Source organism: Atta colombica, unplaced genomic scaffold (assembly GCF_001594045.1).
Source record: "Atta colombica isolate Treedump-2 unplaced genomic scaffold, Acol1.0 scaffold238, whole genome shotgun sequence".
Lineage (NCBI taxonomy): Eukaryota > Metazoa > Arthropoda > Insecta > Hymenoptera > Formicidae > Atta > Atta colombica.
The window spans coordinates 3,215,612-3,235,740 of NW_017259336.1; the positions used below are offsets into that span (position 1 = coordinate 3,215,612).

A 20,129-nucleotide genomic window follows, 5' to 3' on the forward strand; every position below is an offset into this window, starting at 1 on the left:
ATATATACATATATTCCCTTTCTTAACCTCTTCCATATCATTGCTGTAATCGATGAAACGGCTCTATTATATGCAACGGATCGACGATAAACGAGAATTTATCGTCATAAACAAATGCATTGCGGCTATTTCTTTCCTCATTAAATACACGCAAAGCAATTTAAAATTGAAATAAATATTCCGTTTTATCGTCCGCCTGCGATTATCTTGTCAGAGTACATCCGCGATATAAATATTTCGCTTTTTTCTACGTCATCATTTTTGCGATAGCTCATTAAGACAGACACTCGTCGTCCTTGGACCGAGAAAACCGTCTCCGAGTATTAACTATTTCCGTCATGAATCATAATCCTATGGCTATTACAATGTTAATTAAAAACATGCGTGATGTTTCTAATTAATAATAGAAATTTTATTTTGTAATCAAATTAATTTATTTCAAAAAATGATGTTGATGTCGAATGGAAAAGATTCCTAACAAATATCATGTTTTAAGTTTTTAAACAGTAAAACTTTTCATTCAAATCATATTCTAGGAATTAATGTCCGTTCAGACATTCATTAATAATCATTCCTTCTTTTTATTTATAGAAGTGACATGGCGATAACATCGATACTTGGAGATATACTTATTGTTAGACCTACGTTAAATCGATAATCTTTTGGTGACTTTCATGGCAAATGAAAAAACCAAAAAGAAAAGAAGCGAGAGAAAGGTGGAGGCTAACTATTTATGGGGATTGTGTGCACTTCTGTCAGAAGGCACGCTTAATGTAAAGCAAGTTTTATCTTTTACGCGATTTAAGGGGCTTGTAACTGCACGTAATCACGCAGCACGCGTACACGCTTTCCTTCCCTTCAGAATCCGTTGAAATGCCCGCTTCTTTCCATTCTGGACTTAACCTACGCCCTGCAATCACCCCAACTACCACGGATACGCAACGACCCTTTTTATTACCTCTTTACACTTTCATGAGTCACGTTATGGAAATGTAACGCCAATAAGAATTGTCACTTTTAGTCGCATTTTTACGAGTACAAGTCCAATAAATCGATTATGTATATAAAGCAATCGATTGAACAATAAAAAAATTAAATTAGTGAAAAAGAGAAAGAAATAGAGCATTGAAATGCCGCAATTTATCTAAATTTCGTCTTAATTACTCTTGTTTAATTAATTCTTTATTACTATTGTTTAATTAATGTCTCATTACTATACATTCATCGTGGCTATTTATTTCCATTTATTTATTCAAAGAGATTGGGCCAAGCACGATTTTGCATTATGTGGACCACGGAGAGAACACAATATCACACTTCGTGCAACTCCTAGAACTGGAACGATTTCCTCGGAAGGCGAGTAAATGAGGACTTCGGGGCTACATTAAACAAGGAACGTTAGCGGTCTAGTTTACAATATGGAAGTCTGTGTGCTTTAGTCCGTACGAATTAGCGATCTCTGAACTGATGTGGAGCAGGGAAATTTGTACGGTGAAATTCACATGGTCCCCGCTTAACAGCGCCAAGCGCGCGTTGACAGTTTGGTAATGGAGCCAGTGAGTTCGGCGCAAGATTCAACGGCGACGACGTCTGGTATGGACGTATCTCGCCAGTCGATATTGCCTTTCGGCGACCTGAAAGAGCGTGTCGGCGTGTCGGTGGTGCGCACGGAAAACGCCGAAGGTTGTATGTCGCTCCGTGCAGCTGCATTCACGTCGAAAGCCACTTTGCTACGGGGCGCGGTGGCGTTTGCGACATAAAGTGCGCGTGGTGCTGGACGTGTTATCGCGCAGCACGCAATATCGCAACTTCCCTCAAACTAGAATGAAATTAATCTTTTCGCTGCTTAATAATATGTGTGGTTGGTGCGAATGCAAATTATGACGGCGCAATGCAAAATTGAATTTTATGAAAGATATGAGTTTCTATAATTTGTATTATTTACATATTGCTCCCTTATTTCAAAAGTGATAAAATTAAAAAGAAAAAAAAATTCCCCCAAAAAAGAGAAAATCTGGTTTTCTAACTTATCAAAAAATTGATTAATCAAACAATATTGGTGAAAAGAATATATTCTTAATTTGATCAAATATTTTTATCATTTTTGTCAGGATTGTTTCACAATCCTTTAGATCATCTTTTTTTACCGACGATTTTTTTCATTTTGATTTTGTATGAAATTATGTTAGTGCACTTTTGATGATTGTGATAAGATAACGTTTCTCTGGCTCATTCATAGCATTAATTTAAAAAATCACGTTTTTTAAATGTATTATTTTTGAAATAATAATGGGAATCCAAAAAATCAAATTTTTAGAAATTAAAAAATTAGAAAATATAACATCATAATTTTCATAGATTCCAATTCTAATAGAAATAGAATATAATGAATTATATTCTATTTGAAATTTTATTTTATTTTTTAAAATATTAAATTTTTACCAATAGCAGTATCTCTACAAAACATTATAAACTAAATTCTAATAAAAATTTATTAATAACGTGCAAAATACTTCATACGCCTCGGTGAACAATTCAAAAGAGCAACTGCATAAAGGGAACCACGAAACCCTCTCAACCAGATTTTTTTTACGCATGCTTTTAATTACACTCGTACCGCCTAGTAAAAACTAGATTTTTTTTACTGCGTTTAATTCGAACAGGATCTATCATTCGATGCAGCTCGCTTTTGATAGGATTCATCGTGCACGAATGCATTTCTATATGTACGAGAACCCTGACTTTGCTAGACGTTACTCATACTAACAGATGTAACAAATCGATCAATAGCTCTCTCTCTCTCTCTCTCTCTCTCTCTCTCTCTCTCTCTCTCTCTCTCTCTTTCTCCGATGTTCGAGGATTAAAACTTTTGACGTGCAACTCGATGACACATCGCCGTGATTAGCACGTGGTTTATCGCACGTGAGTTTTACAAAGTCCGCTGAATATCCGCCTGTTGTGAATTTGCTCGTTTATCAATCGCGCTAATCTATCGATGGTCGTAATCCGTTCCTCTTTCCTATAATAAAACTGTCTAAAAAAACGCAATATTTTAATTAATGAAACGTTCTACAGCAATGATCAAATTCGGATATAACTTTCGACTCGATTTTGTATCAACGTCCACTACCTTTTTCTTGTCATTCACTGCCTTGACGAGTCGCTGCATTCGTAACTAATGTTCATTTCCACCAATGTATTTATAATTCTAGAAAAATTTAAAAAAAATGAACAGAAATTGAACCGAGATTAAAATTAATTTACATTGATGAAACTGGACATAAGATACGATATTTTCAGGAATGGCAATATCATGAATATGATAAGAGATCTTCTACCTTCATTGAATTTTTTTCCTTAAATCTTCGATCCTATTATATTCATAGCACGGTCGCTCCTAAGACAAAACACATGTTAGCTTGACAATAACCGCAAGGATAGTAGACATCGATATGAAAATCAAGTCGAATCTTGCAACCGACCACTGCAGCATACACGAGATGATCAGGTCGTCATTCACAGATAAAGGCACCTTAGCAGCAGACTTTCTCGAGGCTCATTCAAATTTCTCGCTTCCATGCAAAATACATTTTCCATCGATCGATCAGATGGAAAAGGAAAAGACAGGCCGAGAAATGTCGCACACGTCCGACCTCGTCCTCGTGAATCGCTCTCCATTCATTTTCGAGACTTTGCTTTTCCCTACGTGTCATCCTTTTTCTGTGCACCTCTTAGGAATTTCAAAGTCACAGATTGCCATTGGAAACGCGTGTAAACGTATAAGAGAATTGCCATTGCGCGCGTGAAAGAGAGAGAGAATAAGGAGAACGAGATGTAAGGAGAGAAGAAAGGCGAAGCGAACGGGGTAACCTGGCCAAAGGATGCAAAACTTCCGAAAAGGAGCATCAAGAAAGCGTGAAGTGCGCCAATCACGGGGCCGTTATTGGCGGCAATTATGATAATAGCATACCTCGAGCGAGAGCGGTCCTGCGCGCGGGCGTGTACGTCCAGCAATACGCGTGTGAGCGTAGCATGCATATACATACGCGCATATACGGGGTGTCCGGCGATCATCTACCACCATCTTTTGTCGATAGATAAGTCAAATGTTAATTTTGTTTTAATAAAAACTACATGAGAAAATTAATATGTTGATAAATAAATTAGAAATATACTATCGTGTTGAATATAATTTCAAGAATATAAATAATTTATAATTGTCCATACTTATCTCTAGACAGACATTATATGAGTAAAAAATTTAATTATTCATGCATTTAATATTGAAAATTAAAAATTAACAGTCTGCTTTTAATTATATGAAATATGTAGTCAATTTTAAATTTATTTTTAGAAAGTGTTTCAATAATCTGAGCTATTTTGAATATTTAATGATTAAATACATTTTATGAGTTTCTTTTATTACAAATACAAATTATTACTTCAATAATTCACCTTGAATTCTTTAGTTAATCTGCTCAATCAATTGAAATTATCTTATCAGATTAGTATCTGCAATGTGGAAATAGTAATAATTATCCTAAATTATATATTTTACTCCAAAGATAGAAATTATAAATAACGCATTATAGATTTAAAAAAAACAACGCGGTTTTCACAGGCCACCCAGTATACGCGGTGCGGCAGCGAGCTGCTCAGAAAAGAAGAGGAGAGTGCCGTAGGCTTGCGAAATACCGGTCTCTATTAATCATGTAAACGGTTTATCGCGGGTAGGAATATTACTGGCTGCGATAATTACGCGCAAATTATGCTTACGAAAAAGCGCGGAACATGTGAGTTGCGTTGCATTCCCTCGAGAGTGACGAGGACGCACACGTTTTCGCACGAAACATCCGTTTTTTAAAGGTAAGATTAGGCGAGTATTTTATTGTCACCCCCTTCTGTGACGGACCGATAAGCGCACGAACGAAGAGATTAGAGATACACGCGTGAGCGTTTACCTACTCGCTGTAAAACAGCTCTAGATAAATGTAATCGTAAAGGGGATCGAATACTCATAGCTTTTAATTCGGTGGAAGAAGTAAATTACGGCAAGAATATCTCTTGCTTCGTTCTTCTATTGTTAATTTTAAATTCTTTATGTATTCTGTGTAGTGAAAAATTATTTCATTGTTTATAAATAATGCTTTTATTCATTCAATGGCATCATCTCCTTTAATGTTGCATGTTAATGCTATAAATTAGACTTATTTCATATCATGAATTAAAGTATTTACGTGAAATGTGTGAATAAAGTTTAAATATAAGTTTATCACGACGATTATCATCGACATAACACGACAATGTTTAAAATATTTTAATATTACATTTAAATTTATACATAAACTTAATTCTGATACTCACGGATATTACAAAATTATATTTCTCCTCTTTCCATGCATATATATTCATTGCAAACTTCGTACCGCGCGAATGTAAATGTAATTATTATATACTCAACGTAGTCCTTAACATGCGAAGTTCATGACAACATTTTAATTCGATCATGTCCTTCTCCCAAAAAACAAAAAAAAAAAACTAAAATCAATATGTCACGGCAGACAGTCCGCGCAACGAGCTATATTTGAGAATAATCGCGAACTTCACGAAATCTTACGGACTCATCCAGCACCGAGTTAATTACACGTCACGCGGGGCACTATCGCGAATAGTTTCGTGCTTCTAATTGGACACGTGTAGTTATTTGCTCGGCGAACGCCGGGCATACGTGCGGCCGCTACAAAGTGTACACGTACACGCACGCGAGTTACAACAGACGTCGCGAAACGACGACGGCGAGACCTTCCATAATACTACGCGCCTATAGGCGCTCCATAAAAGCGCGCGGACACCATAACTTGGTGAACACGCCACCCACGTATGCGCGCATGCCGATAAGAGAGAAAGAAAAAGCGGGTGCACGCGTATGCGTAACACACGCGTGCACACAAGTATGCGCACATTGCACGCTGCAATCGCGCATACCAAAGTTAACCCCTCAAAGTTGCAGCGAAAGGTTTTGCATTAGATATGCAGAAACGCGCGCACATCGCTTTACCGCGGTTTACCGGATGATTTAACGACCCTGCGATCGCTCCGTCGCGGCTTCCGCATAAGAAGACTAATTAATTAAGCCATTTGCCTCGAAAGCACCGATCTGTGGCAGAGAAACGGGCAATTTAAATGAAAGGCAAAGGAGAATTGATTTCATCTAGGTGACTACTGCAAAAGAATCCCTTGAAATGTGATTCGCATCATTTCAATTTATACAATTGCTTTGCCAAAACCACTTCATTCATTCTTAATGTACTTTACAGATTTCACTATGATTCAATTTTATTTTGTAAAATTAATTTTATTAAAAAAATACACAATTTAATGATATGAAAAAATTATCAAGTTATCTGGAATGTAGATCGTTCTTTAAATACCTGAGTTTATGTCTTTCTAGAAAAACTATAAAGCTGTGTGCAAATGCAAGAATATCAAGCAAACATAAAAATAGCGTGTCCGTCGAAAATGTAAATGCACCCAATGTAAAAATATACTGTAACCTAAGATTAATCTGTCGCACGATATCTTGTATACCCTTCAGCATGTTACTGTAAATTGCATGTCACGCAATTGAATTTTTATTAGAAGAATATAAGCTTTCTAACAGTAAATCGGTCAAGGACATATAAATATAAATATAAATATTTTATACTTATTTTCTGTGCAACGTGCATCAATATTATTTTTCTGCATAATAAATAAAATTTTCATCTCTTTATCGATTTGCTTCTTCCTTGCTACAAATATTGAAAAAAATAACTGTATTAATAAAGAAAAAAATAACCAAAAGTTTGTCTTTATAATTTTAAAAAGTAAAGTTGACTTTTTATATTAGATTTTAACGAGAAAATGTCTTCTACTCGATTGATAAGGTGATTGGAAAATTAATAAGAATACTAAAAATAAAATCTGATTATAATAACTATTCTTTAAAACTTTTAGAGTGAAATGTCACTCTTCCAAGTGACAATTCACTCTTATAAATTAAAAATTCATTCACTTTTTTTTAAGATTGTTTCAATTTTCACTCTAAAAAATTTAGAGACTAAAAATATTGAGTAAAATAATTCCAATTAAATATCTAGTTAATACAAGCAAAAATAATTATATATACACACACACACACACACACACACACACACACACACACACACACACACACACACACATACATTTAAAAAATATTTAGTAAGTATTGTAACCAAACAACGGTTACATGTTTATTATGACCTACTGAATATTGATACTGAAAAAGTAAAATTATTTTTGATTATATTAACCGAACAATAGTCAAATGGAATTATATCACTTAACATTTGATAATTATTACAAACTCTTTCTTCAGGAAATGAGACGACAAAGAATATTTTGCGTCATTAATCTTTACTATGCATTACCAACACTCATGTTGACGATAAATATCGATCACTTGATGTACTTTGATGGTATACGACGCGAAAAAAGTTTCTCATAAGAAGGCGCGAGATAAGCTATCTCAGTAATAACTCCGAGCGTTGCGACACCGAATAAAATTTCGATAACACCGTGATACGTTGAAGCTCCATTAAACAACGTATATAATTCGATATGTAAGATCATTAAGATTTTCTCGTTATAATTCATTGCGAAAATAAGCATGTTGAAACGATCATTTATTATCATCTATGATACGTTGATTATTTCATAACGATCATTTTGCAAGCGCGAATCGATTTCTTGACGCGCGACCTATTTGATATATAATTATGTAATTTTGACATTTGAATAGAATAATACAATTCATTATAAAATTATGTAACTTTGATATAAACATGATTATACATTACAACGAGAAATATAATGTAATTATTTTATAATGTAAATTCTTCTTCGTGTTTTTAACACTGAAAAAATTAGAAAAGTGATATTGAATATTCTGTCACATATACATCATGTAAGTTTGTTTTGTAGATAAAATATCGATTATGACTGCATAATTTTGCTTCGTTGCAAAGATCCCTCTTTGTTGCCTTAACTACAATTTAAAATACTTAAAATTGTAAATATAAACAAATATAATGAAACAAATATTTTCTTCTTTGTCTTTAAGAAGTCTTTAAGTTCTTTTTTTTGCTTCTTTCCTTTCTCTCTTTCTTCTTTTCTCATTATAATTGCGACGTATTCTGTTCGCGTTATCGTGTTCGCAACGATTCTCGCAAGGCGAGTGCATTTTTCTAAAACATCATAAATCATCCAACCGTCCATCATCTCATAACGCCAAGCTACAAATTACGCGATCCGCAACGGGAGAAACTCGTACAATATCGGTTGCGATAATGCGAGTGCAGAGCAACGTACTGCGCGAAAAGTATTCCTCGATCCGCTATGATCATGGCAATTGATCCACGAACGGAGAAATTTTATCGCTGAGCCTGTAATTTCGCGGAAACTTCCGCAATTCGGTATGCGGTTTTTCCTGCACGCGTGCCTTCATTTCCGATTCAACATGATGATGATTAACGTTGCTGTCGCAATGAAGCGAATATAGAGTAAGACATATAATCGTTAATGTATTTAAAAAAGTGTTTTTTTTTCATTACTACATTGATTCCAGAATTGATTTTACAGCAGGATTTTTTGAATAACGTGTTACAATATCCTGAAGCTTGAAATAGCAAAAACGCAAAACAACACAAATTATTAAAGTTTTACTCTATTAATGTCATAACAGTTTATTGTAAATTATATTTATGATCTTGAGATAACATATCAAATAACATTCATTTAAACTTAGTAAACGTTTGACTTTTTAAACGATATTGCTTTACATATTGCTTTACATTATTGCATGTTTATATGAGTGTCGGTAATGCATAATAAAAATTAATATTTCAAGTAGAAATACAAATGGATTGTGTACGTTCCAAGATTTAAAATCAATTTGTTTATTGTTAAATAAGAAAGCTGTCGAGATGTGTAATTGTTAATATATACAATGGTAAAGAAAATGAAGCAAACTTGCCGAACTGTTTTCACAAATTATGCGCCATAGTGAATTCTCTAGTTCATTATATTTCTTGCAAAAGCTTACAGAAGTTTGTTTATCACTGGAATGTCAATAATTATGCCAACATCAACCTTCGTTTTGCTACTTACTCAACCTTAGACAATGAACTGCTACGGTGTTCCCATGAACAGATAGCCAGATGAGGGTTGCGAGAAGGGGAAAGCAACGAAGGAGAGAGGAGGGCAGCAATTACGCGTAATTCGCAGGTGTTGTGAGAAAATGGCGGTCGCGGATGTGTTTTCGACCTTAATCGCGGCAATTTTTCTGCCATTACTAAGTTTATCGGCACAGCTCTCACTCGCCTGACACGACGCGGCGCGGTGGCCGGCGAACGATTCTTTTTTTATTACGATCGTGCTCAATCCAGCCCGGTCCGTGCAAGAATAGGAAAGACGCGCAAGAAATAGCCGTTGTGGCGTCGTTGCACTCATTAATCTCGAGAGAAGAAGAACCGTTGCACAGTACGCCCGCTCATTATGGAAAACGACGAAATGCGCGATAAGCCGAGTGGAAAGGCTATTATGTATCAACACGCTATATTGTAATAAATTTATCAGTTTACACTAATAATTCTTGAATGATAAAATTTATCAGTTTATCTATTTATCAGTTTACATTAATAATTCTTGAATAAAGTATCACTTTTAATATATATTATAGTACTATATTATCTATATTATCGAATATAAAAAAAGATTTATTTTAAAGCTCATCTACTATTAAACTCAAATGTTGCAAATTTTGGAGAGAATATAGGTATTTCGCACAAAGCGCACCGATTATTTATCTACATATTCCAGGCCAAAAATTTGAAAATTTTTTTTAATTTAATATTTTTGGGATTACTTATTCAAATATTCCTGACAATGTTTTTTAACAATGATTTTTCAGATCCGACAACAATTGCTAGATCTAAAAAGTTGTTTAAAAACACAATGTTATGAATATTTAAATAAGTAATTCCAATGTCAGTTTTTAAAAAGTCCCAACTTTTAGTCTGGAACATACATCTGCATAATAAAAAAATAAAGTTAAATAATGTATAATATATATAAATCATATAAATTATTTTAAATTATAATAAAAGAGTTTGAATTTTTGCGATTTTAAAGCAGATTTGTAAAAGTATTTTTTCATAATTTATAATAAATTCTTCAATTTATGGAAAAACGAAGTACTAAAATTTTATTTTGTAGCAATAATTATTATAATTAAAAGTTTAAAGTTGCCAACGCTGAAATTGTAAGTTAATTAAATTAATTACTTCTTTACTAAAGAAACCCATCAGCTTATTTTTTTTTCCTATATTATTTAATTTTCTACATTTTTTTTTTATCTTTTTCTGTCCTCAACCTATCGATCGTCTTTCGTGTGTCAAAGAGATATTAAAACTCTATCCGTTTCCCGGGCAATGAAGTAAATATGTCGAAGGCGATGTAGAAATACGATCAGTCGAGACCACGCTCAGGTATTTCCCGTTTCCCCGTATATCTTGGCCACTTGCACCCGTTTCTCAACTTTTTCATCACGATGTCCTCTGCATGTTTCATAAGGATCCCGCGCGAAAGTGTAAAAACCGAAGTCCGGCAATGGATCTCCGAATGAATAAAACAATACAGTGAAATACGGAATGTGACATTCTTGACAGGGTCATTTACGAAAATCTTGAAAAGATCGACAATTGAAGTGGAAAACGTATGGAATGATTGAAATATATCTTGAATGTATTAATGAGTATGTCAAGTTACAATACAAATCAGTATGAGTTATTTACTTGACTTATACAATGCTATTGAAAATTTTTATACTATTTTCTGTAGAACATATCAGTGCTTTACAATTCAATTTGAATCATTGTAAATGTAATATCGTAACACATTTTTTATTGGTATTCAGAAGATTATGGATGACACGTATTGTTTTAAATAAAATATTAATTATATGAATCGTCACATTATATAATATATAATAAACTATTCTTTCCATTATACAAAGCTATTTATCATGATTCGTTAACAATGCATTATGTTTATGGCATATTATTTATCATGTACATTCTGCCTACCAATCATAATCAACACAAACTAATGCTAATGTTCGACAGAACGAAATGCGTCAACGATATAACACGCTTTACATGCCAGAAAAATTTTTGTAAGATATTCGAGGACTTCGTCAAAAAGTCGAATTATACGCGTCAGCTTTGTTCTCATGACTCTTTGTTCGCAAACGAGAATTATTGTAGTTTTTCGCATATAAAAAGACCGCAAAAATTGTCTTCTTCCTTTTTCTTTGTAGACTATTATAAATTTCATTTGCAAAAATAGTTCGAGACCATCAGTCTCAGAGACTGAATAGTTTATATGTGCACTTATATAAATAGCTGTTGTTTGTAGAATAGTAAAATAAAAATTTGCAAAAATAAATGAATAAAAAAATTGTAGAATGAATTTTAGGATGAATTTTGATCCAAGCATGATCCGTGAAAGGATGTTTTTCAACTGAATATAGATGGATGGAAAACCATATGTCAATATTACATCAATAACATTTTAAAATAATCGGCTTTCATATTCCATTGATGAAAAAATTCTTACGAAATACTATCCCAATATTGTACGTGTGTATATTTATATTTAAAAATATAAGAATTTTAAGATATTTTGATAAAGAAATAATTTAATGTTTCGCTGTCTCGGAAATTTGTAATCTTTTTACCAAAATTATTTGATTTATAAAGTTTAATTTATAAGCAAACCGACTCGTAATTTTAACTGACTGTTACTGGGTCAAGTGCACATTTCTTGAATTTGAAATGCATTCGTTGCAGTTTACTAGTTCTATTCGATCAATTATATATCATCACAAACTCGCAGGAATGAGCCAACACTTTTTGTAGCACATCATACAAACGTATGCCATATGGCATATGCGTTTCTTCCCCTCTCTTTTCGAAGGATTAATGATATCAGAAAAGGGCGACCGGAATAAGGGACGATGAAAAACACGAAGGACATTTATTCCAGCACTTATGCGTTTTTCTCATAAACTGTCGTAAAACAGTTATCGCGAGTTCGCGAACAAAATGCGATTAAGACAAACTTTAACGGTAGAACAAATTACTCTCTGAGAAAATGTATACAATTTCGAAAATAATTAAGCTGTCTTGATATGCAAGTTATATAACAATATTTCGACCTTCTGTTACTTCGAATTCATACTTTTTAATAACAATATTTATTCCATGAATTATGTTAAAGAAAAATTACAACGAAGTTTTTATAAACGGGTGTGTTTCGCGCAAAGCACGAGTTTTACAATATTGAAATTACTATATTCATATACGTACCTACCTAGTTCTTAATTTTAACTACGTTTTCGCATGACATAAATTATATAAGTACAATACAAAATGTAAATAGCAAAACAAACCGTGCTATCTACACGAATTATGTAAAATGTCTAAGTGTTGATGACAATGCTGCAAAAAGTTTTAACAATCAATCTAACAATCAGTTTGAGTATCCTACATAATTATTTTGATGATCCAATAAAATTATTTTCAGATCTGTATCTAACTAAATTTTTAGATACTTCAGCAAAATCATTCTTTCAACGTGATTAATTTTTTAGAATAGAAAGATATCAAAATAATTTAAAATAATATTTATAACGGTAATATATAATTTTCTACGAACCATTCCTTAATTTTTTTTTATCATTCTTTCTTGTCAAAATGAGTTATAAACCAGCTAAAACCTCCATTTCTCTCACTATTCTAAAATTCATTTTATTTTCACCTAGCATTTCGCAGAAATATTAAGTCTCTCATTAAATGAAATATTACTAAAACATGCAAACATGAAATAAATGCCTTCTCATTATGCCTACTGCATTATGTCCTCGACAGTCAAGGACTACAGCGATCGATGTCTGAATTACGTCGACAAGTATAGGAAAGTGTTACGTAAATGTTGAGTGCGTGCATTGCGTGCGATGATACCGACGCAACGGAAGGAGTCCTAATCGCTCCGCGCCCACCCAATATTGATATAAATGAATCACCAGCCGCTCCCCTCGAACTTCTCTATCACGAACGACGGCACCTAAATTTCAAGGAACTTTGTGCCGAAGTTCCGCTACAGCGCGGCAGTAACTTATTCCACGCGCTCGCGGTGCCACGATGTTCCCTTAAGTTTCGCCGCAAAGTTCAACGTTGATCTATCGCGCACATGACCGAACTGTATATCGCATCGAACGTGGATTTCCGCAACACAAACCAGATTTCATTCGTAACGCGTTTCCCATTGCGAAATGAAGCGAGGATATGCGCTTACAATTTCCCTAATCGCACCTAGATTTGCGCAGGTACGTTTACATTGTCCCCTTTCTGCACTCGAAGAGAAGTCCTAACTCCGAAATGGACGGGAAAATGGATATTTTCTGACGCTGGAATGGCTACGTTTAGAATCAAATGGATCTCGCGATAAATTGTCGCTATTCTCCTCTTTCACTTTTATTTTTAAGCGAAAAGGATTGTATTTCAAGATAAGAGGATGACAGTTTTAGCAGAATGAGAAAGTGCTATCTACGCGACCTCACATATACAGTGTACGCACTGAAAAAAAATATAGTCAATTTTAATAAATTTTAAAAAAAATATAGTCAATTTTAATAAATTTTAATAAATATTTATCAAATATAAAGATATATTTATTTGATAGGATTAACAAGAAATGTTAATTTGATTTAACAATCTTTTTTTTTTTACTGAACAAATATTTGTTTGTTCAGTAATTACTGTAAGTAAATTTAGTTGGCAGTATTCAACTAAATATTTATTAAAATTGACTATATTTTTTTCTCAATGTGTTTTTTATAGATTATATACTATAAAAATACTATATATTGCACAAGGAATTTTATATTCTCCTCCTAAGAGAGCAGATACAAAATAGACATTTTAAATGTTTTATTAAGACACATAACACAATCAAATGTATTGGAGATTTTCCAAGATAAACATTTAAAATATCAAAATATCCAAAAATTAGGCCTGTTCTTTTTAAACGAACTTTTTTCATATTAATCTTTTCTCTTTTTCTCTTCGACATAAAGAGAAAAGGAAGAAAGATAAATCGTGTAAAAACTTTAGCTGAAAAGAACAGGCCTGTTATGTTTACTTGGTATACTAGTATGCGTTATGAAGTCCATTACGTCTCTACGTTACTACATTAATTCTGTTAAAATTTCTATACATTGCTCGATATCCATTTCGCAATAACGCTCTTTATATTGTATTATCGAAATGGCAAGCTGCAAACGAGAAATTACTTACAAGCAAGCTAGCCGATGACCGTGCGAGCGGACTTTCGTGTAAACAGACTAGTTTGTATTCTCAGGGCAACGTGCACGCGCGCTTTGAGCATTGACTTGTAAAACGAGACCAAACAGAAGGTCTTCCCGCGGGACACGTCAAAGCGAGCCTTCCGTCGCTCCCGGTAATCTTTGGCTTAATGACACGACATCGCGACGCTTGTGCCGTGTCACGAATTATCCTTAGAAATTCAGAGCAGTCCATCAGTAGGTAGTCACATTGCAATTAAGCGCCGAAATGCGCAAGTTTCATTTGCCGTTTATACATCAGCTCTTTTGAAACTTGAAATAAGTTTCTGCTGATATAAGAACCTCTTTCTAATCAAGATGTAAGATACATTTGAGTTTACTTTTAAAAACGTAATTATATTTGCAGAAATGTGATTACATTTCCATGCAGAAAATTTTCAATATACGCTGAGACATGAATTGAGTCATAAGTATGAATAAAACAACCTGTCATCGTGTTTTGATCAAAGTCACGTTTGAACGCAGTAATATATAGGTATTTTGACAAACCTTGAAGAAATGTGATACTTTGTTACTAACAATATACCATTATTAACAAGTCGCACGACATGCAGTTCATTATTAATTATGCACTTGTGAATGATACGCATTTTTGTTTCAATTGCGCATATCATAGTTAATAACGTGTTATAATAAGAAATTGTCATCGCGATAACACTCCGATAAATCACGATACTGTAAAATGAGATCTGAATGAGCAAAGTTCAAGCGCCAAGAATCGAGAATTGCACCCTCGTGATTACATCGCTTTTCTCGAATTGACATTTCCCTTCTATTTTCATTGGACACAAATCAAATTTCGATGCGAGGAGTTGCTGATTGAAAATCAAAGGCCGCATTTCCGCGCAGCTACCGAGATTTCCCTCTGTCACAAACGTTGCGAAAACGGAGCACGGATTTATTCACGCGTGGAAAGTAAACCTAGCAGCTCAGTAGTAGCACACTCGGATTAGAATTGATTTCGATTTTGCATTGTAAATTTAAGAAGAAATCGTTGATGGAAAATCAAGGATTGCATTATCATTTTTAAATTGAATTTTTCACATTTTCCTCCACTTGTTAAAGTGGAGAGACTCGCAAATATATCGGATCACCAATTTTAACAAAAACATCGTGCACGTACACACAATTTTGATATACTTAACATCATAATGTTTTGTTAGCACTTATCACTCGCGATAAATTTTTCTCGCCGCACAAAAGAAAAACAGTAAACGATTATACAACAGACGGAATTAAACTCACGTAACTAGCATTTTTCGAGCTGATTTCCACATTCATTGCAGGTTAGATTCACGAATTTATCCAAATTTAATGAGTCATCATCATTATATCCAACTTTAAATTCTTTGCACAACATTATCATTTACGATGTACTTACTGGAAACTTAAGTACACTATTTTTACAACTTGCAAATATTATATCGATCGGGATATTTAATCTTTCACACAAAACACTAGTGAAAAATGTAAAACGTTAAATACGTATATAAGAATTTCCTGTTTTCTATGTTTGTCACTGATTATTATTGACTATTATCTAAATATTTCACGCGTATCTAAAAAAAATATTTGCACAGATTCTTCTAACATAAATGATTATTTAATTTTTTCTTAGAATGAGAATTTTTATTAAGACAAATATATCTTCACAATAGATATGTTAAATTCAAAATTCGATATTTCTGGAAAGACTCTCATGTTTATATCGAATCAAATTTTTCGCAAACATCTCAATTGAAAATACGCAAATTCAATGCGTATTCATCGACGTGAATACTTATTATTATAGGAATCGACAGTCATATTTTTACGATCTTGCGAATTTAAAAATGTGATCCTTTTAACATTTTTACAGACAAATCAAAGCGGAACAAATACTGACGGAAAAGAATGATATATAGTCACCAATCACATTTTCGCGATCTCATGAATTTTAGAATTCGCCGTTCTCTACATTTTCTGTGCTTATTACATCCGCTGTTATCTAAACTATGCATACACGTCGCACGTTAAAGCACATGAATGTTTGTACTTTTCGTGGAAAAAAAAAGGATAGTAAAATCAACGATAGTATCTCTGCGATTCGACGAATTTAAAAAATTCTGTTATCCCGGTAATTGCATTCATCGTTACATAAACGTGCAGCGTAGGTGAAATATATGAATTTAATGCTGGAATCAGTGATGCACACGACATTTGTAGTCCACGCACAAAAATATGACGGAATTGATGATAGCGTTTCCATAATCCCGATTTAAAGCTTTGCACGTTTTTCAATATTTTCTGTCGATTCCGACCAACATTATTTAAAGTCATTCCACTTGTAATTTCTACGCGTATTCGAAACATAGCACGGCTCGGTCAGCGCATATTTATAACTCGCGTATGCAAGATATGATAAAACTGACAGCTCCCTATCATTTTCATTCAATGTTTTCCGCAACCAGGCAACTAAGAAAATTCAATTTTTCCACATTTCCGGATGGTTATATCTGTCGCACAGATATAACCATCTAGCCAGAGGCAAATTGACGCACGTATTTAACGTGGATAGACAAGACACGATGATAAAATTATTATCAGTTTTTATCGCACACGCACTGCTCAAAAAATTAATAAAAGTATTCACGTTTTTAAAAAATTTTTAATGCAATTTACAAAACGTCAGTCCTTTTTGCGCTGTCCAAATAATTCGAAAATAACGTGTTTTGAAGATTTTTCCAAGCAATTTATATGTCACATCTATCATCCAAAAAAAAATGATAAAATCGATCCTTTATCAATCCTTTTCGCACTATCTGAAGAATTCGAAAGTAGTCGCGTTTTTTAAGGGTCTTCAAACAATTAATATGTCGTTATCTAGAAAATTATGAAATTATCGGTCCTTAAAAAATGTTAAAATTGTCAGTATCCTTTTCATAGTGTTCAAAGAATTCAAAAGTGCTCGTGTCTCAATTTTCCAAGGGATCTACGCCTATCCGTCACACCTATCCTTATATAAAAAATGATAAAATTTTCAGTCTTTTTCACATGCTCCAAGAATTTAAAAGTATTCGCGTTTTTTTAAATTTTCTAAATGATTTCACGTCGTTATTAAAAAATGATGAAATTATCGATCCTTTTTGAATTATTTAAAGAATTTAAAAGAACACGTATTTTTAAGATTTTAAATGTTATATCATGTTATCTAGAAAATGAAATTATCGATCCTTTCCATATTGTCCAAAGAATTCTGAAAAGTACACGCGTTTTTAATCCTCCGCCGGCTAAGTTGCGAACTTTGAAGGCACAGTTGATGTTTTGATTGTAAATTTCAAGGTTGTGCGTTTACGCATAAATACAATAATTCGCATCTACTTGTGTAAACCATATTTTACGTGTCACTTCACAAACAAAATGTGAATCATCAAAGTCTTGTATTATTTATTGTACTAAACTGCACTGAAGCTTCTTATATATTTTTATATATTAATACCAAAGTCAGATATATTAACAATCATAGAATTTATTTCGTTCTGCGAATAGTATTACCCAATTTATATGTTTTTTATTGTCTATATAAAATAAATTCCATATAAATGTAATCTTGAAATATGGCACAACTTTTATAAATTCTAGCAGATAAATTTATTTAAATCTGTCAAACAAAAGTAAGTAAAATGCAATCCGGATTTTATGATAGCAAAAACTCATTGTAAAACTTTTGTACATGCAAGAATTTTTTCCAGATTTTACACAGTCCAGAACAACATAAATTTGTATTAAAGCTCTCAAAGATTCAGATTGCCGTTAAAAAGTGCAAAATTCCACAAGTCCGATAGAGGGTTAAGATTTTTCGATCAATCCACACGTCACATCTGTCCAAAAAAATCGTCAAATTGTCAATCCTTTTCCACATTGCCCAAAGAATTCGAAGGTGTGCGCGTTTTAAGGATTTTCCAAATGATCTACACACGTCACATCGTTATTCAAACCTATCGCTTCAAACGAGCACACTTTTTTTTTGTCGCACAAAAAACGTAAAATCAACTATCGTATTTTCGCGATTTCTGTCGAATTTGCTCTTTTGCCGTAAATTCACACGCAGTGCACGACTGATTCGAAGCGGTCGGTCATTTGTTTTTCTGTTCTTCCGTTTAACCCGCTCCGAGAGAACGTCGAACTCCGATACGCGAAATCCGAAATTATAGTTCACCGTGTTCGCGTTCCGAGTTAAACGCGGATGAAAATTCGAAAGCGAGATTTTCAAGGTCGAAGGAGAACAAAGTAAAAACGTTAAACGCGCCGTTTGAAGAAATTTGATTCCCTCTGTAGTGAATAGAACGTGTTTAAAATCTCTCTGTATTTCCATCACACATTAGATAATTAAATCGCGCACACGCGTTTGTTATTGCGAGTTTCCACTACACAATTTTCATCGATAGCTGACACACGAAATTCGATGTCGCGTACGTACGTAAATAACGATAATTTCTCCGTTTATGTTGCGCTTATAGGACGTTACACTAATAAAGACACATGAGACAGATACGTCAACAAATAATGATTGCAAAAACCAGGCGTCGAGATGACGCGGCTCGCAACAAATATGAATCCTTGATTTTCCATCGATACGATTCTCCATCACATTTTTGACATTTAAATTCCGTTTTCGGGAAACACTACGAAGTAACTTCCACCGGCAAGGATATCTCTCACTTTCCACACGCGAGATTGAAGAGTAAAGCACTAAAAAAAAAAAAATATATCGGCGGCTGTACGCTTCCGCGATCGAGAGAGCAGCGTCCGAGATCGGAGTGTCCTTCGCTCCGAAACGAACGCAACGCATCGCACCGGCGAGTTCACCGTTAACGGGCCAATTTCCGACCGACGTACTCCGATGTCGGACAGCGCTTTCGCATTTTCCACTTTCACGTCACAGAAGTTCATAGGACACGGGAGAAAATATTTCGTGTGTGCGTAAACACGCGCGGTTCGCCACATTCCGTTCCCGTCGCTCCGAGTTGGAGAGCTCGATTTCAAATCTCGATTGGACATGAATCGATGCCAACGGTGCGCGCTCCGATTACCTGCGACGTCACCGTGAATCGGAAAAACATCCGTCGTTTTTGAATGTTGGAAAAAGATGGGGGAAAAAGTACGATCGCGGAGAAGAGTACAGGCACCGAGATTGTCGGAAAAGCCGTTTTATACGGTACTTACGAGACAGAGGATGCGGAGATCGGTGAAACCGTAGCACATCGCACAGAAAGCAGAGAAACCGAAAACTAAAAATTGCGTCTCACTGTCACCGTCACACCGAAAAAACACACTGCTCGAGGTTCGAGCCTCGTTACATTCCAATCTCGGTACTTCCGGGAATTTGAGAACTACACGTCCGTCGGGACGATCCAGGCGGCGCGGAATGTTGATCGAGCGATCTCGGGCCGAGGCACGTTCTGCCGACGGCCGCGATCTTCGGTTGCGTTACGCTCTCTCGGAGTTTTCCACCGTCCGGCTATCCGGATCTCCAAAGGACTTCCTCGAGAACGGATCCTGGGAACGAGATCCCGGAGCGATCACAGCTACGCGTCGATTCGCGGGATCGTACGATACGACGAAAAGACGCTTTTCACAGCGC

The 20,129-nt window shown here is 34.5% G+C and overlaps 1 protein-coding gene across 1 annotated transcript in view; it reads right to left on the reverse strand.

Moving 5' to 3' along the window:
* Window positions 1-19,821, reverse strand: part of LOC108688772 (latrophilin Cirl-like) — a 350,771-nt gene extending 330,950 nt beyond the window's left edge. Inside the window, exon 1 of the mRNA XM_018195171.1 lies at window positions 19,712-19,821. The gene's annotated coding sequence lies outside the window, so the exon portion shown is untranslated. The remainder of the gene's footprint in view (window positions 1-19,711) is intronic.
* Window positions 19,822-20,129: the final 308 nt, after the last annotated feature.